The 17,995-nt window shown below is 44.1% G+C and overlaps 1 long non-coding RNA gene across 1 annotated transcript in view; it reads right to left on the bottom strand.

Annotated features, from left to right (window-relative positions):
* LOC138296797 (uncharacterized) overlaps positions 1-17,995 on the bottom strand; it is a 183,286-nt gene that overhangs the window by 75,206 nt on the left and 90,085 nt on the right. The window lies entirely within an intron of this gene.

The following is a 17,995-nucleotide window of genomic DNA, read 5'->3' as shown; positions in this document are numbered from 1 at the left end:
TGTTTTCCATTTAAAGAAAAATAAGGAAAAAGAAACAATGAAATCTTAATGTATTGGTGTCCTACAGGTAACAAGTCTTTGACAATATCAAAGATGATTTCCACAAACCATGCATAACCCAAACAGTCTGTGCCATTTAGAAGTTGAGACTCCACAACCTTGACACCATGGAACAAAGGCAATATTTCATAAAACTAAATTAAATACGCAAATTATTATTGATTCATGACCTCAGCTGGAGCCTCACATCCTGCTCCTACAATAGGAATCCTTCATCAATAACAATAATCTACATCATGACAGTAACAAACTTTGAGGTCACATGACCATTTCAGTACAATGTGCCAATATCTGGTCGAATGTCACAATCACCATTCAGTGGTGTGCTACAAAAAGTTATTTCATCTATGAGGAGACACATCAGCAGCTTCATACACTGAACACAAAGTGAAGATTTAACTAATGTGAAGGGAGATCATTAAGCTATGGCTTCACATATAAACGTAGTAAGAGCAAGGTAATCAGCACATATTGACTTGGTGGCAACATCGAACAGAAAACAGGTCTGATACAATCTCAAGAACTTCTATTCAATCACAGTGCAAGTTATCTCTGTACAAGATCTGTCCGTCCAAAGTGGGTGTCTGTCCAGGATCAACCAATGTTTCCTTTGTACTTTCAAAAAGCAACATATCACAACAAATGTCACAACTTTGAAATGTTCAAATGAAGATGTCATGGTGAAGGATCATAAAACAGAATAACAAGGGGAAATTAATGAGTTAACATAAGAAATGCGACTCAAATTATAAGTTAGGAGGACGGATATACGTAGAACAAGCAAAGATAATCTATGTCAATAAACACGGTAGTCAATGTAGAGAAAGTGATCTACAAACATCTTTGCCTTGGACATTCCTAAACTGACCGTTCCTAATAAATTACCATCACAGACTGATATGTTCAGTATGTCACAAGATGTTCCGACATTGGATGTTACAATATGTAAAGGTACACTTACACTCAGGTCAAGAAGTGGTCAATAACATCTTGACGTAGGTCATTTCCTTCCTCTTCACCATTGTTATCTTTATGAGGCATTTCAACATCCTCACCTGGTGGCTCTTCACTGTCTCCATCCTCTGCGATGATTGGGATGTTCCGTCACAGGGCGATGTTGCGCAGCATGCAGTAGGCATCCGTGATTTGGCACACCGTATCCGGTGAGTAGAGGAGGGATCTACTGGTCTTGCTTCAACACTGAAAACTAGTCTAAAGGAGCCCAAAAGGCCGCTACACTGTCCTAAGTATCCTTTTATGGGCCTCATTGAAACGGACTTCCACTGGCGTTATTGGATTCCTCAGTGATGCCAACAACCATGGATGGTTAGGATATGCTGAGTCTCCAAAATGGAAGCAATACATTGATACATTAAATCATATCAAGCCATTGTACATTTCCAAACTAGTATTAAAGCAAATGATCCACAACTCATACTGGACTTCCTAACAAGCCAGGCCCTCTCAGGTCCAAGTTGTGACATTTACAGGAGTATGGTGCTCTTCTGTAGTACAAAGGAATCATGTGTTAACCCTGGAAAGTGGGCACACACACTTGAGATGTACAAATTCAGTTGTCGCGTAGCTTCTCATTATTCTAATGTTACTACTGGATTTTGAGTGGCAGATTCGCCTGTGGTGTGGGAGACTGAGTCTTACCCACTACAGGTGACACCTGTCGATCCCAATCCAGGTTTCACTCAGGCTAACTAGCAGTGCCTCATCTCTACCCAAGGACAGGGATGATTGGGCAGCCGAGCGCATGACATAATTGATTTCTCAGGGAAACCGTGGTCACTCAGGTCTCATCCGTTTCTTTCAGTTACATTAATCTCACATATACAATGACAAACAGAGGCAGTATGTATTTCAATAAGATTTTAATGAAGCAACTGCATCTTAGATAGCAAAGCATGTGCTGCAATAACCAGGACGATACAGCATGACAAGATTAAAATGGTGACAAAGAGAGTAAAGCATAAAAATAACGCTACCATATTGTCACTAGAGTCAATAGACTAATTCCTATCTAGGCTATAATAGAGCACAGCATGTTAAGCTCTAATTCTGCCCTTTGGGTTCCCCTGGGAAGACATCATCCCCCATACCTGAGGAAAGGCCTGAAGTCTGCATAAGCAGCTGTAGCGAGCATTCGGCAATCAGCATACAGTTGTGGTCCTCTGGCTGGAATCTCCCTCTAACGTGTAAGGGACAGGGAAGTATTTTTATAATAAAACAGCTGATGTTCTGAGAAAATGTCTGAACGTGAGGATGTGTGTTTTTCTATGAATGCCAGAGACAAAACTTGTACCACGTTCATCAGCAACCTATCTTACTATAGCCTTGAAAGAATCACAGAGTGAGCAAGAATGTCTTGTTTGAGAACGTAGTGCTGGCCTAGGCAAAAACAGCTAGATAGACAGAAATAAAACAAGACCACAAAAGTGGCTATTGTAAGAATAATAAAATGAAGCTGAATATAATATATCTGCACAACAGCGGGCCTAGTATGCTAAAATAATGTGCATGGAGCTATAACTAAAATGGCTACACAGTAAGCAGACAACATGCACATTGATGGAATTGAAATTCTTCCGATTGCGATGGACCTGCTCTCTGGTGTGTGGAGGCACCAAGGCAATATGTCTGCCATCAATTGCTCCAACCACATGTGGTAGGTCACCCAAAGCATAAACATCTTCCTTTCCACAGGCCAAATCCTAATGTCTTGGAAACTGGACGAAGCTGTTGATGTGTCTCATCATTGAAACAAGGACTTTTTGTAGCACACTACTGACAGCTGTGACATGCTTCCAGATACTGCCACAGTGTATTTAAAAGACCAATTGCCCACAAAATGTAGTACTGTCATGGGTTTCGCTACTGGTGTTGTTGCTGTTGTTTTCCTATTGTGAGGCAGGAGTTCAGGCTCCAGCTGCTGACATAAATCCAGTATAGTTTGCCTATTTAATCTGAATTTCTTTATGATGTCCCTTTCCTCCACGTTGGCAAGGGCTAGACGGGGTCTGAAGACTTAAGGCCATCTTCTTCTACTCATCCCTGGGTTCATATGTCTGCATGTAAGGAAAATAAACTATCACTTTAAATGGTCACACAATATTTTCATAATCAAGACACATCTTACGTCATGGTAAGATTAGTAATCCCATTGTGTCATATATGTACACATAATTGATTCAAAATGTTCCAACTTCAAACATCAATTTTTGTACATCAGGTTTTTTAATGAAATGCAAATAATACATTTCAAATGTATTATTTGCATATTATTATTTTTTTTTTTTCAAAATACCTTCAATGAAGGTATAACATACACTACGGCACTACTGATGTTAAACACAGTCACGGTTTACTTTTTAAAGTATCATATTTTGCCAAAAACAGTGTTGTTCGTATCTGACAATGGTATACAAAGTAGCAACAATTTTGAATGCTGGTGATGCACAAACAATTTAAAAATACAGAGCTTCACATCCTAAAATAGCGGGTGCTTGACATTGACGTCAGGACATTGGGTATCCGATGGCCGTCAACGGAAGTTGACCACATAGGAGGTGTAACAGTCCACGATGGACACAGCCATAGACTAACGTGTGTGACGGCTACACACGAAAGCCAATGGCTGTGTCAGTCTCCATCACCGATCGCGTACTTCGTGTACCTGTACGTGGTGTTGTGAGAAAGGGCCTCTCTTGACATGATAGCCACCCAGTTTTTGCCTGGCAAATGATGTGATTTCAAACTGTAAATGTTCTGGCCCCTGCCAAATCTCTTTCCCCAAAGCTGTACTATGATTGGCACTTCAGCCACCCTTGTTAGCCCCTAGTAAATGGTACTCCTGGTACCTAGAGCATGGGTACTGAAGAGGGCCCCCCAGAGCTGCAGCGCCCACTGTCCAATTCTGAGAGGCCTCACACCAGCCTCATGCAGACTGCCATTGCAAGTGTATGACAAGGTATCTTTAAAAGTTGCAAACTCGACATGGTACTCACCAAGAGTGCCATGTCCACTAACACTGCATGAAATGTAGGTAAGTCACCGCTCTGGCAGGTCTTACAGCCCTAAGGCAGGGTGCACTATAATGCATGTGAGGGTACATGTGTGCATGAGTAAATATGCTCCTACTGTGTCTTTACAAAACCTTAAGAAATAGTATGTATACAGGGAAGCCATAGCAAATACATGTGCTGGACACTGGTCATTGCGAGTTCCCCAGCTACATGATGGCCTCTCTGAATACTGGGTTATTTGGTATCAAACAACTCAGAATAATAAACCCACACTGATGCTAATGGTGTATTTATTATAAAATGTATCCGGAGGGCACCTTACAGGTGCCCCCTGCAAAACCCTAGCAGGCCTGGCATGGTTGCTGGCTAGTCTTAGCCAGCCTGCCACCACCAGACAGAAGTCTGGACTCCTGGGATGAGATCTTCTGCTCTCAGGAGCCAGAACACAAAGCCTTTGCCGGGTGGAGGTGTTACACCTCCTCCCTCAGGCAGGCACCCTGCACCAGCAGTCAGCTTCAAAGGGTTTTTGAAATCTGAGCTCTGCCTCTGCTGCTAGCAGCAGATGCCTGCTCAATGTTTTTTCCCCCACTGTGAGCGGGAAAACGTAGTCAGAGTAGGCCCCCTCAGCCTGAACCACCCCTCAGGTGTGGCAGGCGAGGTGACCACTCCATTTCATTTTCCTCCATCTTGGATGGTAGGAAAATAGCCAATCAAGGTTAGGGATGTGGTCCCTTCCCACAGGAAGTAGTCACCTAGTGGGTGTATCCACCCTAAGGTAGGTGGCACATTGGCCACTACCAGGTATTCCCTCTAACACCAAGTAAATGCAGTATTTAGTAGGAATCCCTAGACCTACAGATCAGATTCAACGGACACAAGAAGACCAGGAACAAAGAAGACCAGAGGCACGAGAACGGAAGTGCTACTGCACAAAGAAAAAGACTCCAAACCCTGCCTGCTGCTCCTAGGATTTGACAATCGCCACTGAGGTGTCGCCTGCAAACCTGAAGGACTCTTGAAAACCCCAGACCACCTCCAACCTTCTGAAAATCACCAAGAACCTCCCTCAGAGTGACGGTATCACTCTCCTGCAACCTACAAGCAAGGAACTAGTGAAGTCCAGTTCACTGATTGGCCGCTAACCAATGAACTGGAGCCAGCAGCCCGACCAAAATCCAAACAACAGACCAGAAGGACGCAACCTACCAGGGTGTCAAGTTTGGTGGCTCTGTGACTTTCAGGGCTTGAGAAGTACCATTGTCCAGGGTACTCAACCCCCAGCATCGGACACCCAGTAGCAAAGTCCACTCCCGCCTCTCAAAAGCCCAGAAGCAAACATCAGTTGAGGGACTTTAGAACACCCAAGAACTAACCCCCAGAGTGGCACTGCTGACCTGGAATCTACCCTCCAAGTAACCTGCTCGTGGCTCCAAGGACTCCCTGATGCAGCCTCTTGGCTGCCCTATCTGTCTGCACCTGGCCCCTTGCAACGCCAAATCAGCTGTGTTCTGGAGGTCCCTAACCCCTTGTGACCTCTACTTTCCAAAGGGACCCACCGGACTTACCTTTAAGTCCACCTGTGCAGTGTGTTTCCAAGTGGTCCCCTTCTCTGTGGTGCACCAGCTCCAAGACTTTCAGCCGCTGATCCCGCTTGAACCGGAAATCACCTGAACTTCTCCGTCTGGCCCACAGGACATCTCGATGACCTCGACCTAAAAACAGAAGGTGACACTTGTGAGAGCATTGCCTGATTTTATATTTATTTTAAAAGATTTTCCTAGTCATTCCTATGGTGCGTAATTACGCATAAAAAGCATACATTTTCTAAACTTTGAAAACTCATAACAAAAGAAGTACCTTCCATATATTGATAATCGTGGTCTTAACTTTTTATAACGTGCACTGCGTGTCTTGCACCTGCCAAGGCTTGTTTGCATGTCCTCCAAGGGATCTTCAGGCTGCGTGTAGCTCCAGCCCTCAGCACTTCTTCCTGTGACGAACAGCACTTTGCGAGGTTCTCCTACGGTGTCGGACCCTTTTTCAGTCGTGCTGCGTGGGCTCTTCTGCAACTCCTGTGTCCCCATCCTGTAGGACTTCTGTGGGTGCTGCCTTTGCTTCTGTGGGCTCTGTGTGTCGTTGATGGTCGACTCCCCCTCTTGGGTTGAGTCATTTGCCTTTGCCAAGGCTTGTTTGTGGAATTCCTGCACCAACACCCGACTGCAGTTCTTCTTCCAGAGTGGGATGTTGTCTGCATCCCTCAGGAATTCTTCACCGACTCCAGGGTTGCAGTGCTGATTTTCTTCACATCACCGTTGACCAACTCCTGCATCCACAGCTGGGTGGGTAGTAGCTCCTACTCCTCCTGGACTCTTCTGGGACTTCTGGAATTGGTCCCCTTCTTCCACAGGTCTTCCTCTTCAAGAATCAACCGCTGGTTTCTTGCAGTCTTGTCTGAGTTTTGCATTTTCTTCATTTCTTTCCTTTTGGGTGGTTTGTGGAAAATCCACTAACTTACTCCTTCTCTCCTTGTCGCTAGGGGTCACTGTAGTACTTACCCTTGGGGTTTCCTAATACCCCCAGCCTCCCTCTGCACAGTCCACTTACCTAGTGGGGGTCCTGTGTTCGCATTCCATTTGTTTAGTATATGGTTTGGGCTCCCACTAGGGTCACTATTGTCTAACTGCATTTGCACCGTTTTCTATCACTTCCTATGCCTATTTCTGGTAACTAGTGTATATATTTAGTTTGTTACTTACCTCCTATTGGAGGGCTGCCTCTCTAGTACTTTTTGGTATTGTGTCACAAAAATAAAGTACCTTTATTTTTGTAACACTGAGTGTTTTCTTTCATGTATGTAAGTGCTGTGTGACTACAGTGGTATTGCATGAGCTTTGCATATCTCCTAGATAAGCCTTGGCTGCTCATCCACAGCTACCTCTACAGAGAGCCTGGCTTCTAGACACTGCCTACACTACACTAATAGGGAATACTTGGACCTGGTATAAGGTGTAAGTACCTTAGGTACCCACCACACACCAGGCCAGCATCTTACAATGCCCATCTAAAGCGTGACATCTGGAAGGCCATTGCCAAGAAGGTGAGGATCCTGGAGCCAAGTCACACAGCCTGCATTGCAGGAAGAGGTGAGAGGACCTAAGACACTGCACCACAAAGACAGCTGAAGTCCAGCTCTGCCAGTCCTCCCAACAAGGCAAGCATGTGCGCCGCACCCTGACGCTTCCTAATGGCCAACATCCTTGTGGTGGCCTACCCGGAGCTTTATGGGCAGTTGAGGGCCTAACCGCAGCATCAAGGGGATGAGATATTCTTTGTAGCTATTCTTCTTGCTTAACTTGTTTTATTTACAGCAATGTTGTATGGCATCAACATGACAGTAGGATTTCTGGAGGTGTAGGTTTTTCAGACGGTGTCTGATGCTGTGTTTGGTCTATTGATTTGTGCTAAAGGTTGCCACTAGATTTCTCATCACAAGCCAAGTACTGTTTTGAGCAGACACATAGCTGGATGGGAAAAAGAGGTACCTGCATTTTTTCTACATAATGAGGGGCTGTTGTACCAAACATGCCCCATATGAGGATGGGGTCAGGTGTGAGGCTCCATCACAAATGTGAGTTGACAATGTAGGCCCTATTACTGGTGACATGGCATACTAAGCACTTATAATACAGTTGATGCTTCGACTTTACATTGGCATTTGGTAGAATGACAAAATTATAGACAGCATCTGGTCCAAGAGGACTGGAAATGTGTACAATGCCATCATTCCTCATATGAAACATGTTGGAAATGTGTTTTGACAACAAGATTCAAGTCAGTTTATGTCAACAGAAGCAGATTGGCACGAAGCCTTAGTGCTTCACGAATGTGCATGCAAGCCAGTCTGCATCAACCAACATAAATTATTAAACCAAACTGTATTGAGTGAAACAGACAGGAATGTATCCACATTGGTGACAGAGTTACAAATACTCCAAACAACATTTTAGTGTCCTTAGATATTTCCAGATGAGACAATCAACGATGGTGTGAAATGTGATACTTAAAGAGACATTTGCAGATGGAAGGTTACATCCCATAGATGTTGGAGTATACCACCTTGAAAAGTCAATATCAGGCCCAAAACATGACTCTTTTGGAAATGTGAATATGTTTTTGCTCTGTACTGAAGTGGGTTAGAAATGTATCAAGGCCTTTGTATTTATTCATGCTGTCGAAGCCATTTGTCAATTCACTTCAAAAATATTTTAGTAAATATCTTCAACAGCATAGGTCTGTGCATAGTGCGTAATACATTTCTAAGCTAGTTCAGTACAGATTCCACATGATATGTGGTACAATTGAAATATACTTTAGTTACTTAAAGTGTTATCACTGTAAAATGGTCAGACAAAGGAAACAGGCTTTCAGTTCATAGACATTTTGGTACAACATTGCAGTATTTGTGGACACACATTGATACTTATGTAACTTTTGGTGAAGGTACATGATACAGATTACTTGACCTTGAAACCACACTATACAGATATATTTCTGGTTACTGGGAGACTTGGAGACATAAGTTCAGTATTTTAAACAACAAAGCCCTAGCAATCATAGGTGTGAAACATTTTATGCAGAGAAATAAACGTGGATAAGAGCATACATGATATAGGAGCTAGCATGGGGAATTTCTGGACTGTGAGCAATTGGTTTGTGGAATTCTTCCCTACATGCATAAGATACTAATGATAAAGAAGCCAGGTTTGAAAGCCTTGAAGCTGGTTAAATATGTATGGTTGGTAAATGTTTTGTGCGTAAAGTTAATGTTCAGTTCTATTTACACAGACACCCTCATACTGGTGTATCTGTGTTTTCAGCATCATCTGAGCAAAGCGAAGGTGACATTGGCCACATTGGCGGGGAAGAAGCTTGCCACTGTGGTTCTGGTGCAGATACCACTGAAACTAAGGATCCAGTGGCATGCAGGAAGAGGGGACTGGCACAGAGGCCACCAGTGTACCTCATCATCTTCAGCAGCCTTCACAGAAGACCAGTCCCTAGTGGTGGTGGACTCCACTGCGGCGTTACCACCTGCATCATTGTCTGCCTCAAACGTTCCCATCTCCACCCTCCCTCTTGCTCCCCGTCAGTTGGCCGTACCCGCCCCCCTAAAAGGAGTGGCATCAGCTTCACTGTGGGCATCCTCTCCCCGCCCCTGTCTACTAGGCTGCGCTCAGTGAGGAGGCTACTGACCACTTGTGGAATATCTCTGTAGGCCAGACTGCACTACAGAATGCCATCTGGGGCTTAGTGCCCAGATGACACAAATGGTAGTTTACTTAGATGGCATTCACAGTGCCATGTCTGGCCTACAGAGATCATTCCAAGGTCTGGCCTCATCACTGACAGCAGCCTCCCAGCCATTCCAACCTTGTGCCCCAACTTCCACCCCTTCCCCATCCTAAATCCCTATTCCCACTCCAAAGCACACTTGCTCCTTTACACGCACCCACTCACACACAAGCAGCACATCCACACATTAACACAGTCACAGCATAAAAACAGACACACACACAAACATACAGATACCACACCCAGCACCACCACAAGCATACCCACAGACACCACACCCACATGCATAGCCACATTCACCACACCTGCAGAAATCACACCCACCACCACACCTGCAGACACCACACCCACCACCACACAAACATGCACCACTACCACACCTGCAGACATCACACCCACCACCACACAAACATGCACCACCACCAACACATGCACCAGCACATCCGCAGGCACCACAACCACACATAGCACCTCCACAGCAGAACACCCATCCACACACATACATTAGCCATTACACCCGCAGTACACAAACGCACACACGCACCTGAATAACAGACACCTAGAAAGAAATACAAACCAAAACATACACCACAAACACCAGACCCACAGGCAACTATACCATCAACAGACACACACACTTCACCCACTGCCATTTCCTCTACCTCACAAACCCAACTTGCTGCCAACCACCCTACCCATTTTCCCATGGAAAACCTTTTTCTTGCCCTGGCCCTGACCCCTTCCACATTCCAGACCATTCCTCCCAAACATAAACCTACCCCTCCCGCACCCTAACCCACCCCTCCCAAATCTAGACCCCCTCTCCAAGTCCAGACGCAACTCTCCCAAATCCAAACCCAGCCCTCTCAAATCCAAACCCACTCCTCCCAAAACCAAGCCCACCACTCCCAAAACCAAGCCACCACTCCCAAAACCTAAAGATCATCCCAAGAAATATCATTAGGTGCCTGCTCTCTGCCCAATAGATACCCCTTCCTGAGGAGGTTGTATTTGGCAGTGCAAATAGGAGGCAAGCTCTGGGCATGCAACCCAGGATTGGGATTTTTTTTAATTATGCAGCTGTTTTGAAAATGTATTTGATTAAATATATAATTTGAAAGGATTATCTCAGTTTTCTATACAAATGCTATTTTCTTTCAAATACCTTTGCCATTGTTTGTTGATAATGTTATTTTTGCTAATGTGTTGCCATGCATTTACCCTCATTTCTGACAGTGACAAGCACAGATTTTATTTTTAGATCATTTTTATAATGCATACATTTGTGTTGTACATTTGTGATGGACACGTTATTTTTGGTAAAATAAATCATCATGTTGCTTGGCACTTACACCAAAATTGTACGTTTCTCTTATTTGACATGGAGAATGCATGTGTGTTTATGTTAACATGATGTGTTACTAATATACACATATGCATCACACAGGGAAAATTACAATTAAAACACATCTACATCATTCATCTCTGACATGTTTGGGTTTTAAGCTAACATCGGTTGTACATCCTGTGTATACTCACTTATAGCGTTGTGTAGTGGAACTGCTACTTTATATTGGGTTTATGTGGTTCATGTAAAGGTTATGGTAGTTTTGGGTAAATTAGTACACACACCTGTATGGACACACTTCTATTTGGATTTATGTGACTTTTTGTGTAGGTGTCCATTGCCAGGAGGGCAGTTAGTGCCAGATTGGTGGGTGTTAATGATATATTGAGGTGTGTTTTTTGTATCAAACTACAACATTACACACATGCATTGCACATCATTGTTCTACTGCTTGCAAATATTTTTTACGCACATAAAATATTAGCAGGAAAGGGACAAATTCAAATAATTATGCAGAACCAATAGTGACTCTTGGTTAGAAAAGGGTAAAACTATTTCCCTTATTTATTTCATTTAATCATACGCAGCAGCAACAGAGTCACAGGACAAATGCCTATCTATAAACTAATGACACTAAGGTGAACCTATATACAGTTATATATACACATATACATAAATATAAAGCTTATGAAACAGACAATACATACAATATCTAAAACCAAGTGCCCTACTCCAACATTTTATAAGATAGTCACAACAAAACAGTGAACGTAGTGATCACAAATCACATGGTGCCCAAGGGTCTTGCACCCAGCTGTATGCTACCTCAAAAAAAAAATTGAGAAAGGTAGTAAGTAGTGCTATGCAACTTATTGGAAATCAATTAACTTTTTCAGACTCCTTGGACCCATTCAAAATATGTCGACGCGTTTCGGCCTAACAACTCAAGGCCTCATCAGGACTGTCGGAGAACGCTGGCATCACTCTTTCCATCTGTGAAGCAAGTATCCAAACTACGATACTCAGTTCCCGAGTGCTATTTACTTGTGCCACTCGTTTTAAATACCAGCAACTGAATGTTATTTACGGAATGTTTTCCTGTATTATGCCGGTCAGCACTAGTGAGCGATCTCTGTATCACGCTGCTCAAACTCTCACGGTTTCCGTGACCCACGAGAGAGTTTGAGCAGCGTGATACAGAGATCGCTCACTAGTGCTGACCGGCATAATACAGGAAAACATTCCGTAAATAACATTCAGTTGCTGGTATTTAAAACGAGTGGCACAAGTAAATAGCACTCGGGAACTGAGTATCGTAGTTTGGATACTTGCTTCACAGATGGAAAGAGTGATGCCAGCGTTCTCCGACAGTCCTGATGAGGCCTTGAGTTGTTAGGCCGAAACGCGTCGACATATTTTGAATGGGTCCAAGGAGTCTGAAAAAGTTAATTGATTTCCAATAAGTTGCATAGCACTACTTACTACCTTTCTCAAAAAAAAATTTGAGGTAGCATACAGCTGGGTGCAAGACCCTTGGGCACCATGTGATTTGTGATCACTACGTTCACTGTTTTGTTGTGACTATCTTATAAAATGTTGGAGTAGGGCACTTGGTTTTAGATATTGTATGTATTGTCTGTTTCATAAGCTTTATATTTATGTATATGTGTATATATAACTGTATATAGGTTCACCTTAGTGTCATTAGTTTATAGATAGGCATTTGTCCTGTGACTCTGTTGCTGCTGCGTATGATTAAATGAAATAAATAAGGGAAATAGTTTTACCCTTTTTGAACCAAGAGTCACTATTGGTTCTGCATAATTATTTGAATTTGTCCCTTTCCTGCTAATATTTTGTGTGCGTATTGTTAAGTTGGTATCCTAAGCAGGCAAGGGTTATAGGATACTCCCCCCTTTTCTTTTGCAAATATTTTTTAAACATGCATGTGTCCAGTGCTAATGTACACCAACAACGCTGAAGATGACAGGCAATACAGTGACTTACCATCTGTTCCAGCGATGATGGGGTTGATTTTCATCTTGGTCCAGGAGCAGCAGCAATAGTAAGACTTATATGATCATGCTAAATGCGTCAGGAAATAAGAAAACTTGTAAGTAAGTTTTGTGCTTTTATTCCTCCCAATCCATCAATTCACATATGAAGGTTTGGCTGCCACAGTTTTGTCGGTGGGAAGCCACATCATGATTGGCTCAGCAGTAAAAATGGCTGGAATCTCACCGCCAGACGCTTTTGCCTATGGCTCTGTTGAGGCGGGTGAAGATTCATGGTTGTGACGGCAGTTCATCGGGGGTCTTTCATCTATGGGACCGCCAACATCTAAATTTAATGGGTAGACCGCCAAGGAGGCGGATGGGAAACATGACGGAAAATCGACAGCGGGACCGTTACCGCCAAGATCTAAATCAGGCCCTTAATCCTTAATTGCCTCATGTACATCTAAATTATATCTATAAGTTAATTGAATATGCTCTACTAACACCTTATTGAATCGCTCCACCTTACCATTACTTTGTGCATGATATAAAGGTGTCCTAATGTGCTTGATAGCAGACTTTTCCAAAGAGGAAACCATGTCTGAAGATGTGAACTGCACCCCATTATCTTTCACCTTCTCTTATGAATACCTTTTCAAGACATGCAATTACATTTTTCATGGTAGATTCACTAACAGGTTTAACTTCTACCCATCTTGAAGCCAAGAATTAAACCAGCGCTGACTAAAGCACAAATCTACACGTACAGGGGCACAGGGACCCTGCCGCTGAGAGGAGTCATAGAGGTTGTGGTAAAAGATGACCGAAAATCAACACGGGCCCAATTTCATATAACCAAAGACAACAAGAGCACTCTCCTTCGGTGCCATACTGCTGAGGACATGGAGTTAGTTTTCTTTGCACGGCAGGTGCATGAATCACATGCCGCGGACATTCTATAAGTGTTCCCCCAACTATTCAAGGGGCTAAGGTGTTTGAAAGACTTAAAAGTAAAGCTGCATATTGACAAGGCAGTGACCCATGGCAATCAGACACTGACAAGTGCCATTCCACCTGCGGCCACTTGTAGAGAAAGAGCCCAATCAACTCGAGCAGCAAGGGGTGACTTAGAAAGTCACAGGACCCATGCTGTGGGTCTCGCCCCTTGCGATTGCCCCCAAGCCCAAACAACCTGGAGCCATCAGACTGTGTGTTGGCATTCAGCTCCTGAATGAATCCATATGATGAGAGCGGCACATAACCTCAACTGTAGACGACAATGTAGTGGACCTCAATGGTGCCAAGTGGTTCTAAAAGTTAGACCTCAACGCGGGCTACCACCAACTGGAGCTTGATCCGTCCAGTCGCTACATAACTACATTCTCAACACATGTGGGACTCAGCAGATATAAGTGTTTGAACTTTGGGAAATCGTCGGCGGCAGAGGTGTTTCAGAATGTCATCCTTGAAATCCTCTATGGGCTGATCAGAGTAATTAACATTGGCGACAACATCAAAATTTCTCCGACATGCTTGAGGACCACCACATACTGCTCAGGGTGACCCTCAAGCGACTAGCAGACTAAGGACTAACTCTGCAAAAACAAGAGTGCTCATTCTACACCAACACCATAGAATTCTTTGAATACCTATTCTCAAGTGAAGGCCTATAGGCAGACGTACAGAAAGTCAAAGCCATCCAGAGCGCGGCTATCCCACAGAACGATTCCGAGGTGAGGAGCTTCCTTGGGGTGTTTCATTCCAAGCCTGGCAACCCTGTCAGAGCTGCTGAGGACCCTGACGAAACAAGATGCCAGATAGGACTGGGGCCCCTGTGCTGACCTAGCATTCCGAAACGTGAAGGAGGCACTGATAGCAGATGCCACAGTGGCATACTTCAGTCCAAGATGCTGGACAGAACTGGTGGTAGATGCAAGCCCCATCTGGCTGGGTGCTGTGCTCATGCAAAAGCAAGTGGTCATGGGTCCCCATCACATATTTGAGCAAGGCCTTGGCAAGCACATAGAGCAGATATGCAGAAATTGAGTATGAGGCGCTCGCAATTCAGTGGGCTTGCCGTCATTTTCACTTGTACCTGTGCGGGCCACAGTTCAGGGTTGTGATCGACCACAAACCACTTGTTCCATTGTTTGCCTGCTCAGCCAGCAGTGAACCTCTACATATAGAATGGTGGGGAGTGCAGCTCCAACCATACACCTTCGAAGTTGTGTACCGCCTGGATGCGCACAACCCAGCTGAAAACCTCTCAAGACACCCACAAGCACAAGGGTAAACAGAGGAAGACAAAGGGGCAGAGGATTTTGTAAAGTGGTGATACACAAGGAATCAGGATGCTTCTTAGTGCTAGTGTCTGTATCACATCACTAAAATGCTTTAGTCATGCATTAAAGGTCCTCTGAGAATGTGGGATTATAAGACACTGCAGGAATGAACAACAAGAGCCACCCAGGCATGCTGTTCAGCTGCTTACAATGCTCCCTGCCCCCAAACAATGCATTTACTTAGCAGCTGTCTGTGTGTAAGTTATTACGGTGACCACGATATTCAGTTTGACTAAAGATAAATTGTTTCCACTGTGGAACAGGACTTTAAAACGAATCTGCTCTCCGTGGATTGGTTGGATGATGTCATGTCACGGGGTTGTATGGGAGCATCTCATTGCTTGTTCATAATTGGCTGTTGGGCTACGGACACTTTACTATGGCTTGAGACTGGCTGAAGGAAAGCTTGCCAGTTCATTAGCTGCTCTGCGTGGTCATTGAGACTGCATGTGGTGCCTCATCAAGGAACTTGCCTGCTGTTTGTCTTTCAGCAGTGGGCGGGGCTCCATGGCTGTTTCCTGAGTGGCGGTGTCTGTCCCACTCATGCAGTCTGACTGAGCCCGTGGCAATGGAAGAGAGTTGTGTTCATTATTAGAATCAATGTGGGTGAATTCACTCTTTGCCAAAGCAATGTGAGTCTGTGAGGGATCTGACTCCGCCACCACAATCTTCTTTGAGCTGAGGCCACAGCGTGGGTGATGAGTTTACATGCTTTGCTGTTCCTCTACATCTAGCACTGCAGAATGGAGCTGCACCTCTGTATCCACCAAAACCTCGGGGTTGACCCCGTAACAGCCCATTGGAATTGTACATGATGTGGAATGTTCAATATATTTTGGGACCTTAACAGTTTTCTTCATTGTAGTGTTCTTTGGGCATTCTCTCTCCCTCCCTCATATCAGTCCCGGACAAAGTAACACCAATCTGCATTTTAAAAATGTTTTTAATTAGGGAGATAGATTTGCATCCACTGTGATTTTAGTCTTCAGTACATATTTATTTGAAATGCCAACGTGGGAAGTGTTTTAAGTTGTGCTTGAGGCATGGTCTTTATTGGCAGTTAAAATGGTGTTTTACTGCCCATGAAGCAGGTTGCTAACTGCTAGCAGCAGGCTCAGGGATTCTGGGCAGGCCATGCACTGTGTTGATGTTCCTTAGCTGCACCAACTTGTACAACCCATGAATTGTGCTTCTCCACAGTCCTCTTGCTTCCCTTGCAGCTGCTTCACACGCACACTGGCTCCCCTGCCACAGTTGATATTACTTTCCTTGTGTATCACACTAGCGTCCTTTCTGCAAAGGAGGATTTCCTGCCAGGAATCAGGATGCCTATGTCACAGTACCATGCTGATCCACACCATGCCAAGTGCACAGAACAAAATGTTCCCATGCAGTGGCGCAGGGTCCGGGACACTTTTCGCACAGCTGCATAGAGTTACCCTCCTGTGCTGCATTTGGCAATATCTATGCAGCAGGTATAATTCCTATTAACTGCAAGCATGGCTGTTCTTAAAAAAATTGTTTCTGTGTATTTTATAATACAGTAAAATTCCGTATGCATTCAGATATGGCATGCCCATTGTAGCGTCCTCCCCAGCCTGGGTGCCTACCAATGACTGCACCACATGGAGCTGAATATTACGTCTTCATTCTTCTGCATGCAACTGCAAACTCATCATTCTAAACCAAGCTTTCACGGCATTCTGCACTAACTAGAACGTCACACTTCTACAGAGTCCGTTCGGAGCCAAAAGGGTTCAGTCATAAAACTCGCAAGACACTACACCTATTAGAGATACTTGAGAACTACTGCATGCATGTGTTTGGTAGCTTCATTCGATAGTTGTGTTTTACATTTGAGTGACCAGCTATACTGAAGAACACGCACAAGCATCTCAGCTGCCTCACTCAGCTTGTGGTAGACACTCCTTTGGGATGCACTTCTAGACATACAGTGAAGTGAGTCCAGCACTGACTTTGCTAATTACAACATAATCTACTTGTTATCTTTTATTGACACTGTTGAAGGCACTGTTTACTCTCTAAAACATGGTAAAGCTATTGCAATAGTAAGGTTCCATGATCTTGTCAAGCTAAGCATGCCTCCACAGCCCCCCTTTCTCTGCTGATAGCAGCCTAATATAATCCAGCAGTTCGTTTTTTGTTTTGCAAGGAATGCTCCTGTCTTCATAAATGCCAAAAATCTAAACCTTTTTAGAAAAGCAGCATGAAAACAGAAAAAGGAGAGAATGTCTCTTAAAAAAATTCACACTTGGACTTTTCAGGTCACATTTAATGATTCTTAATAGTATATCTTAATTACAGTGGGACACGACACTGGATCCTTAAATCTGTGCTTGAGCAAGATTTTCACTTGGATGGGAATTAATGCACTGAAGCTCAAAGGTGAGACGGCCGAGGTGATGGTGTTAGGAACAAAACTTGGTTTTGGGGTCCCCAGCACTGGCTGGAGGCCTTCTGGAATTGTCCTCCAAGGTCAAGAACCTCACAGCTTCTGGTTGGGCGAGAGGCCATCTACGAAACCACAGGTGGCTAAGGTGACCTCTACATACTTTGCAGTACTAAGGTGGGTCAAAAAGATCACTGACATGGTCCAGAAAACAGTGGTCCAACATTTGATTCCGTCTAGAACTGATTATTGGAACATCCTATAACTGGGAGCAGAAAAGGCAGCTACCTGGCGTCTACAAATAGTTCAGAATGCCGCGGCCAAGCTAATCTATTGCTTCCCGAAGCTTGTATTGTTTCAAATCTTCTCCTTGAGCTACACTGGCTGACCGGATAAGCAGGTATTGTTCAAAGCCTTGTGCTATACGCATGAAGCTAGATACAAGACAGGCCCAC

The sequence above is a fragment of the Pleurodeles waltl genome, chromosome 5, assembly GCF_031143425.1.
Source record: "Pleurodeles waltl isolate 20211129_DDA chromosome 5, aPleWal1.hap1.20221129, whole genome shotgun sequence".
Lineage (NCBI taxonomy): Eukaryota > Metazoa > Chordata > Amphibia > Caudata > Salamandridae > Pleurodeles > Pleurodeles waltl.
This window is presented reverse-complemented; position numbering and strand designations above follow the sequence as displayed.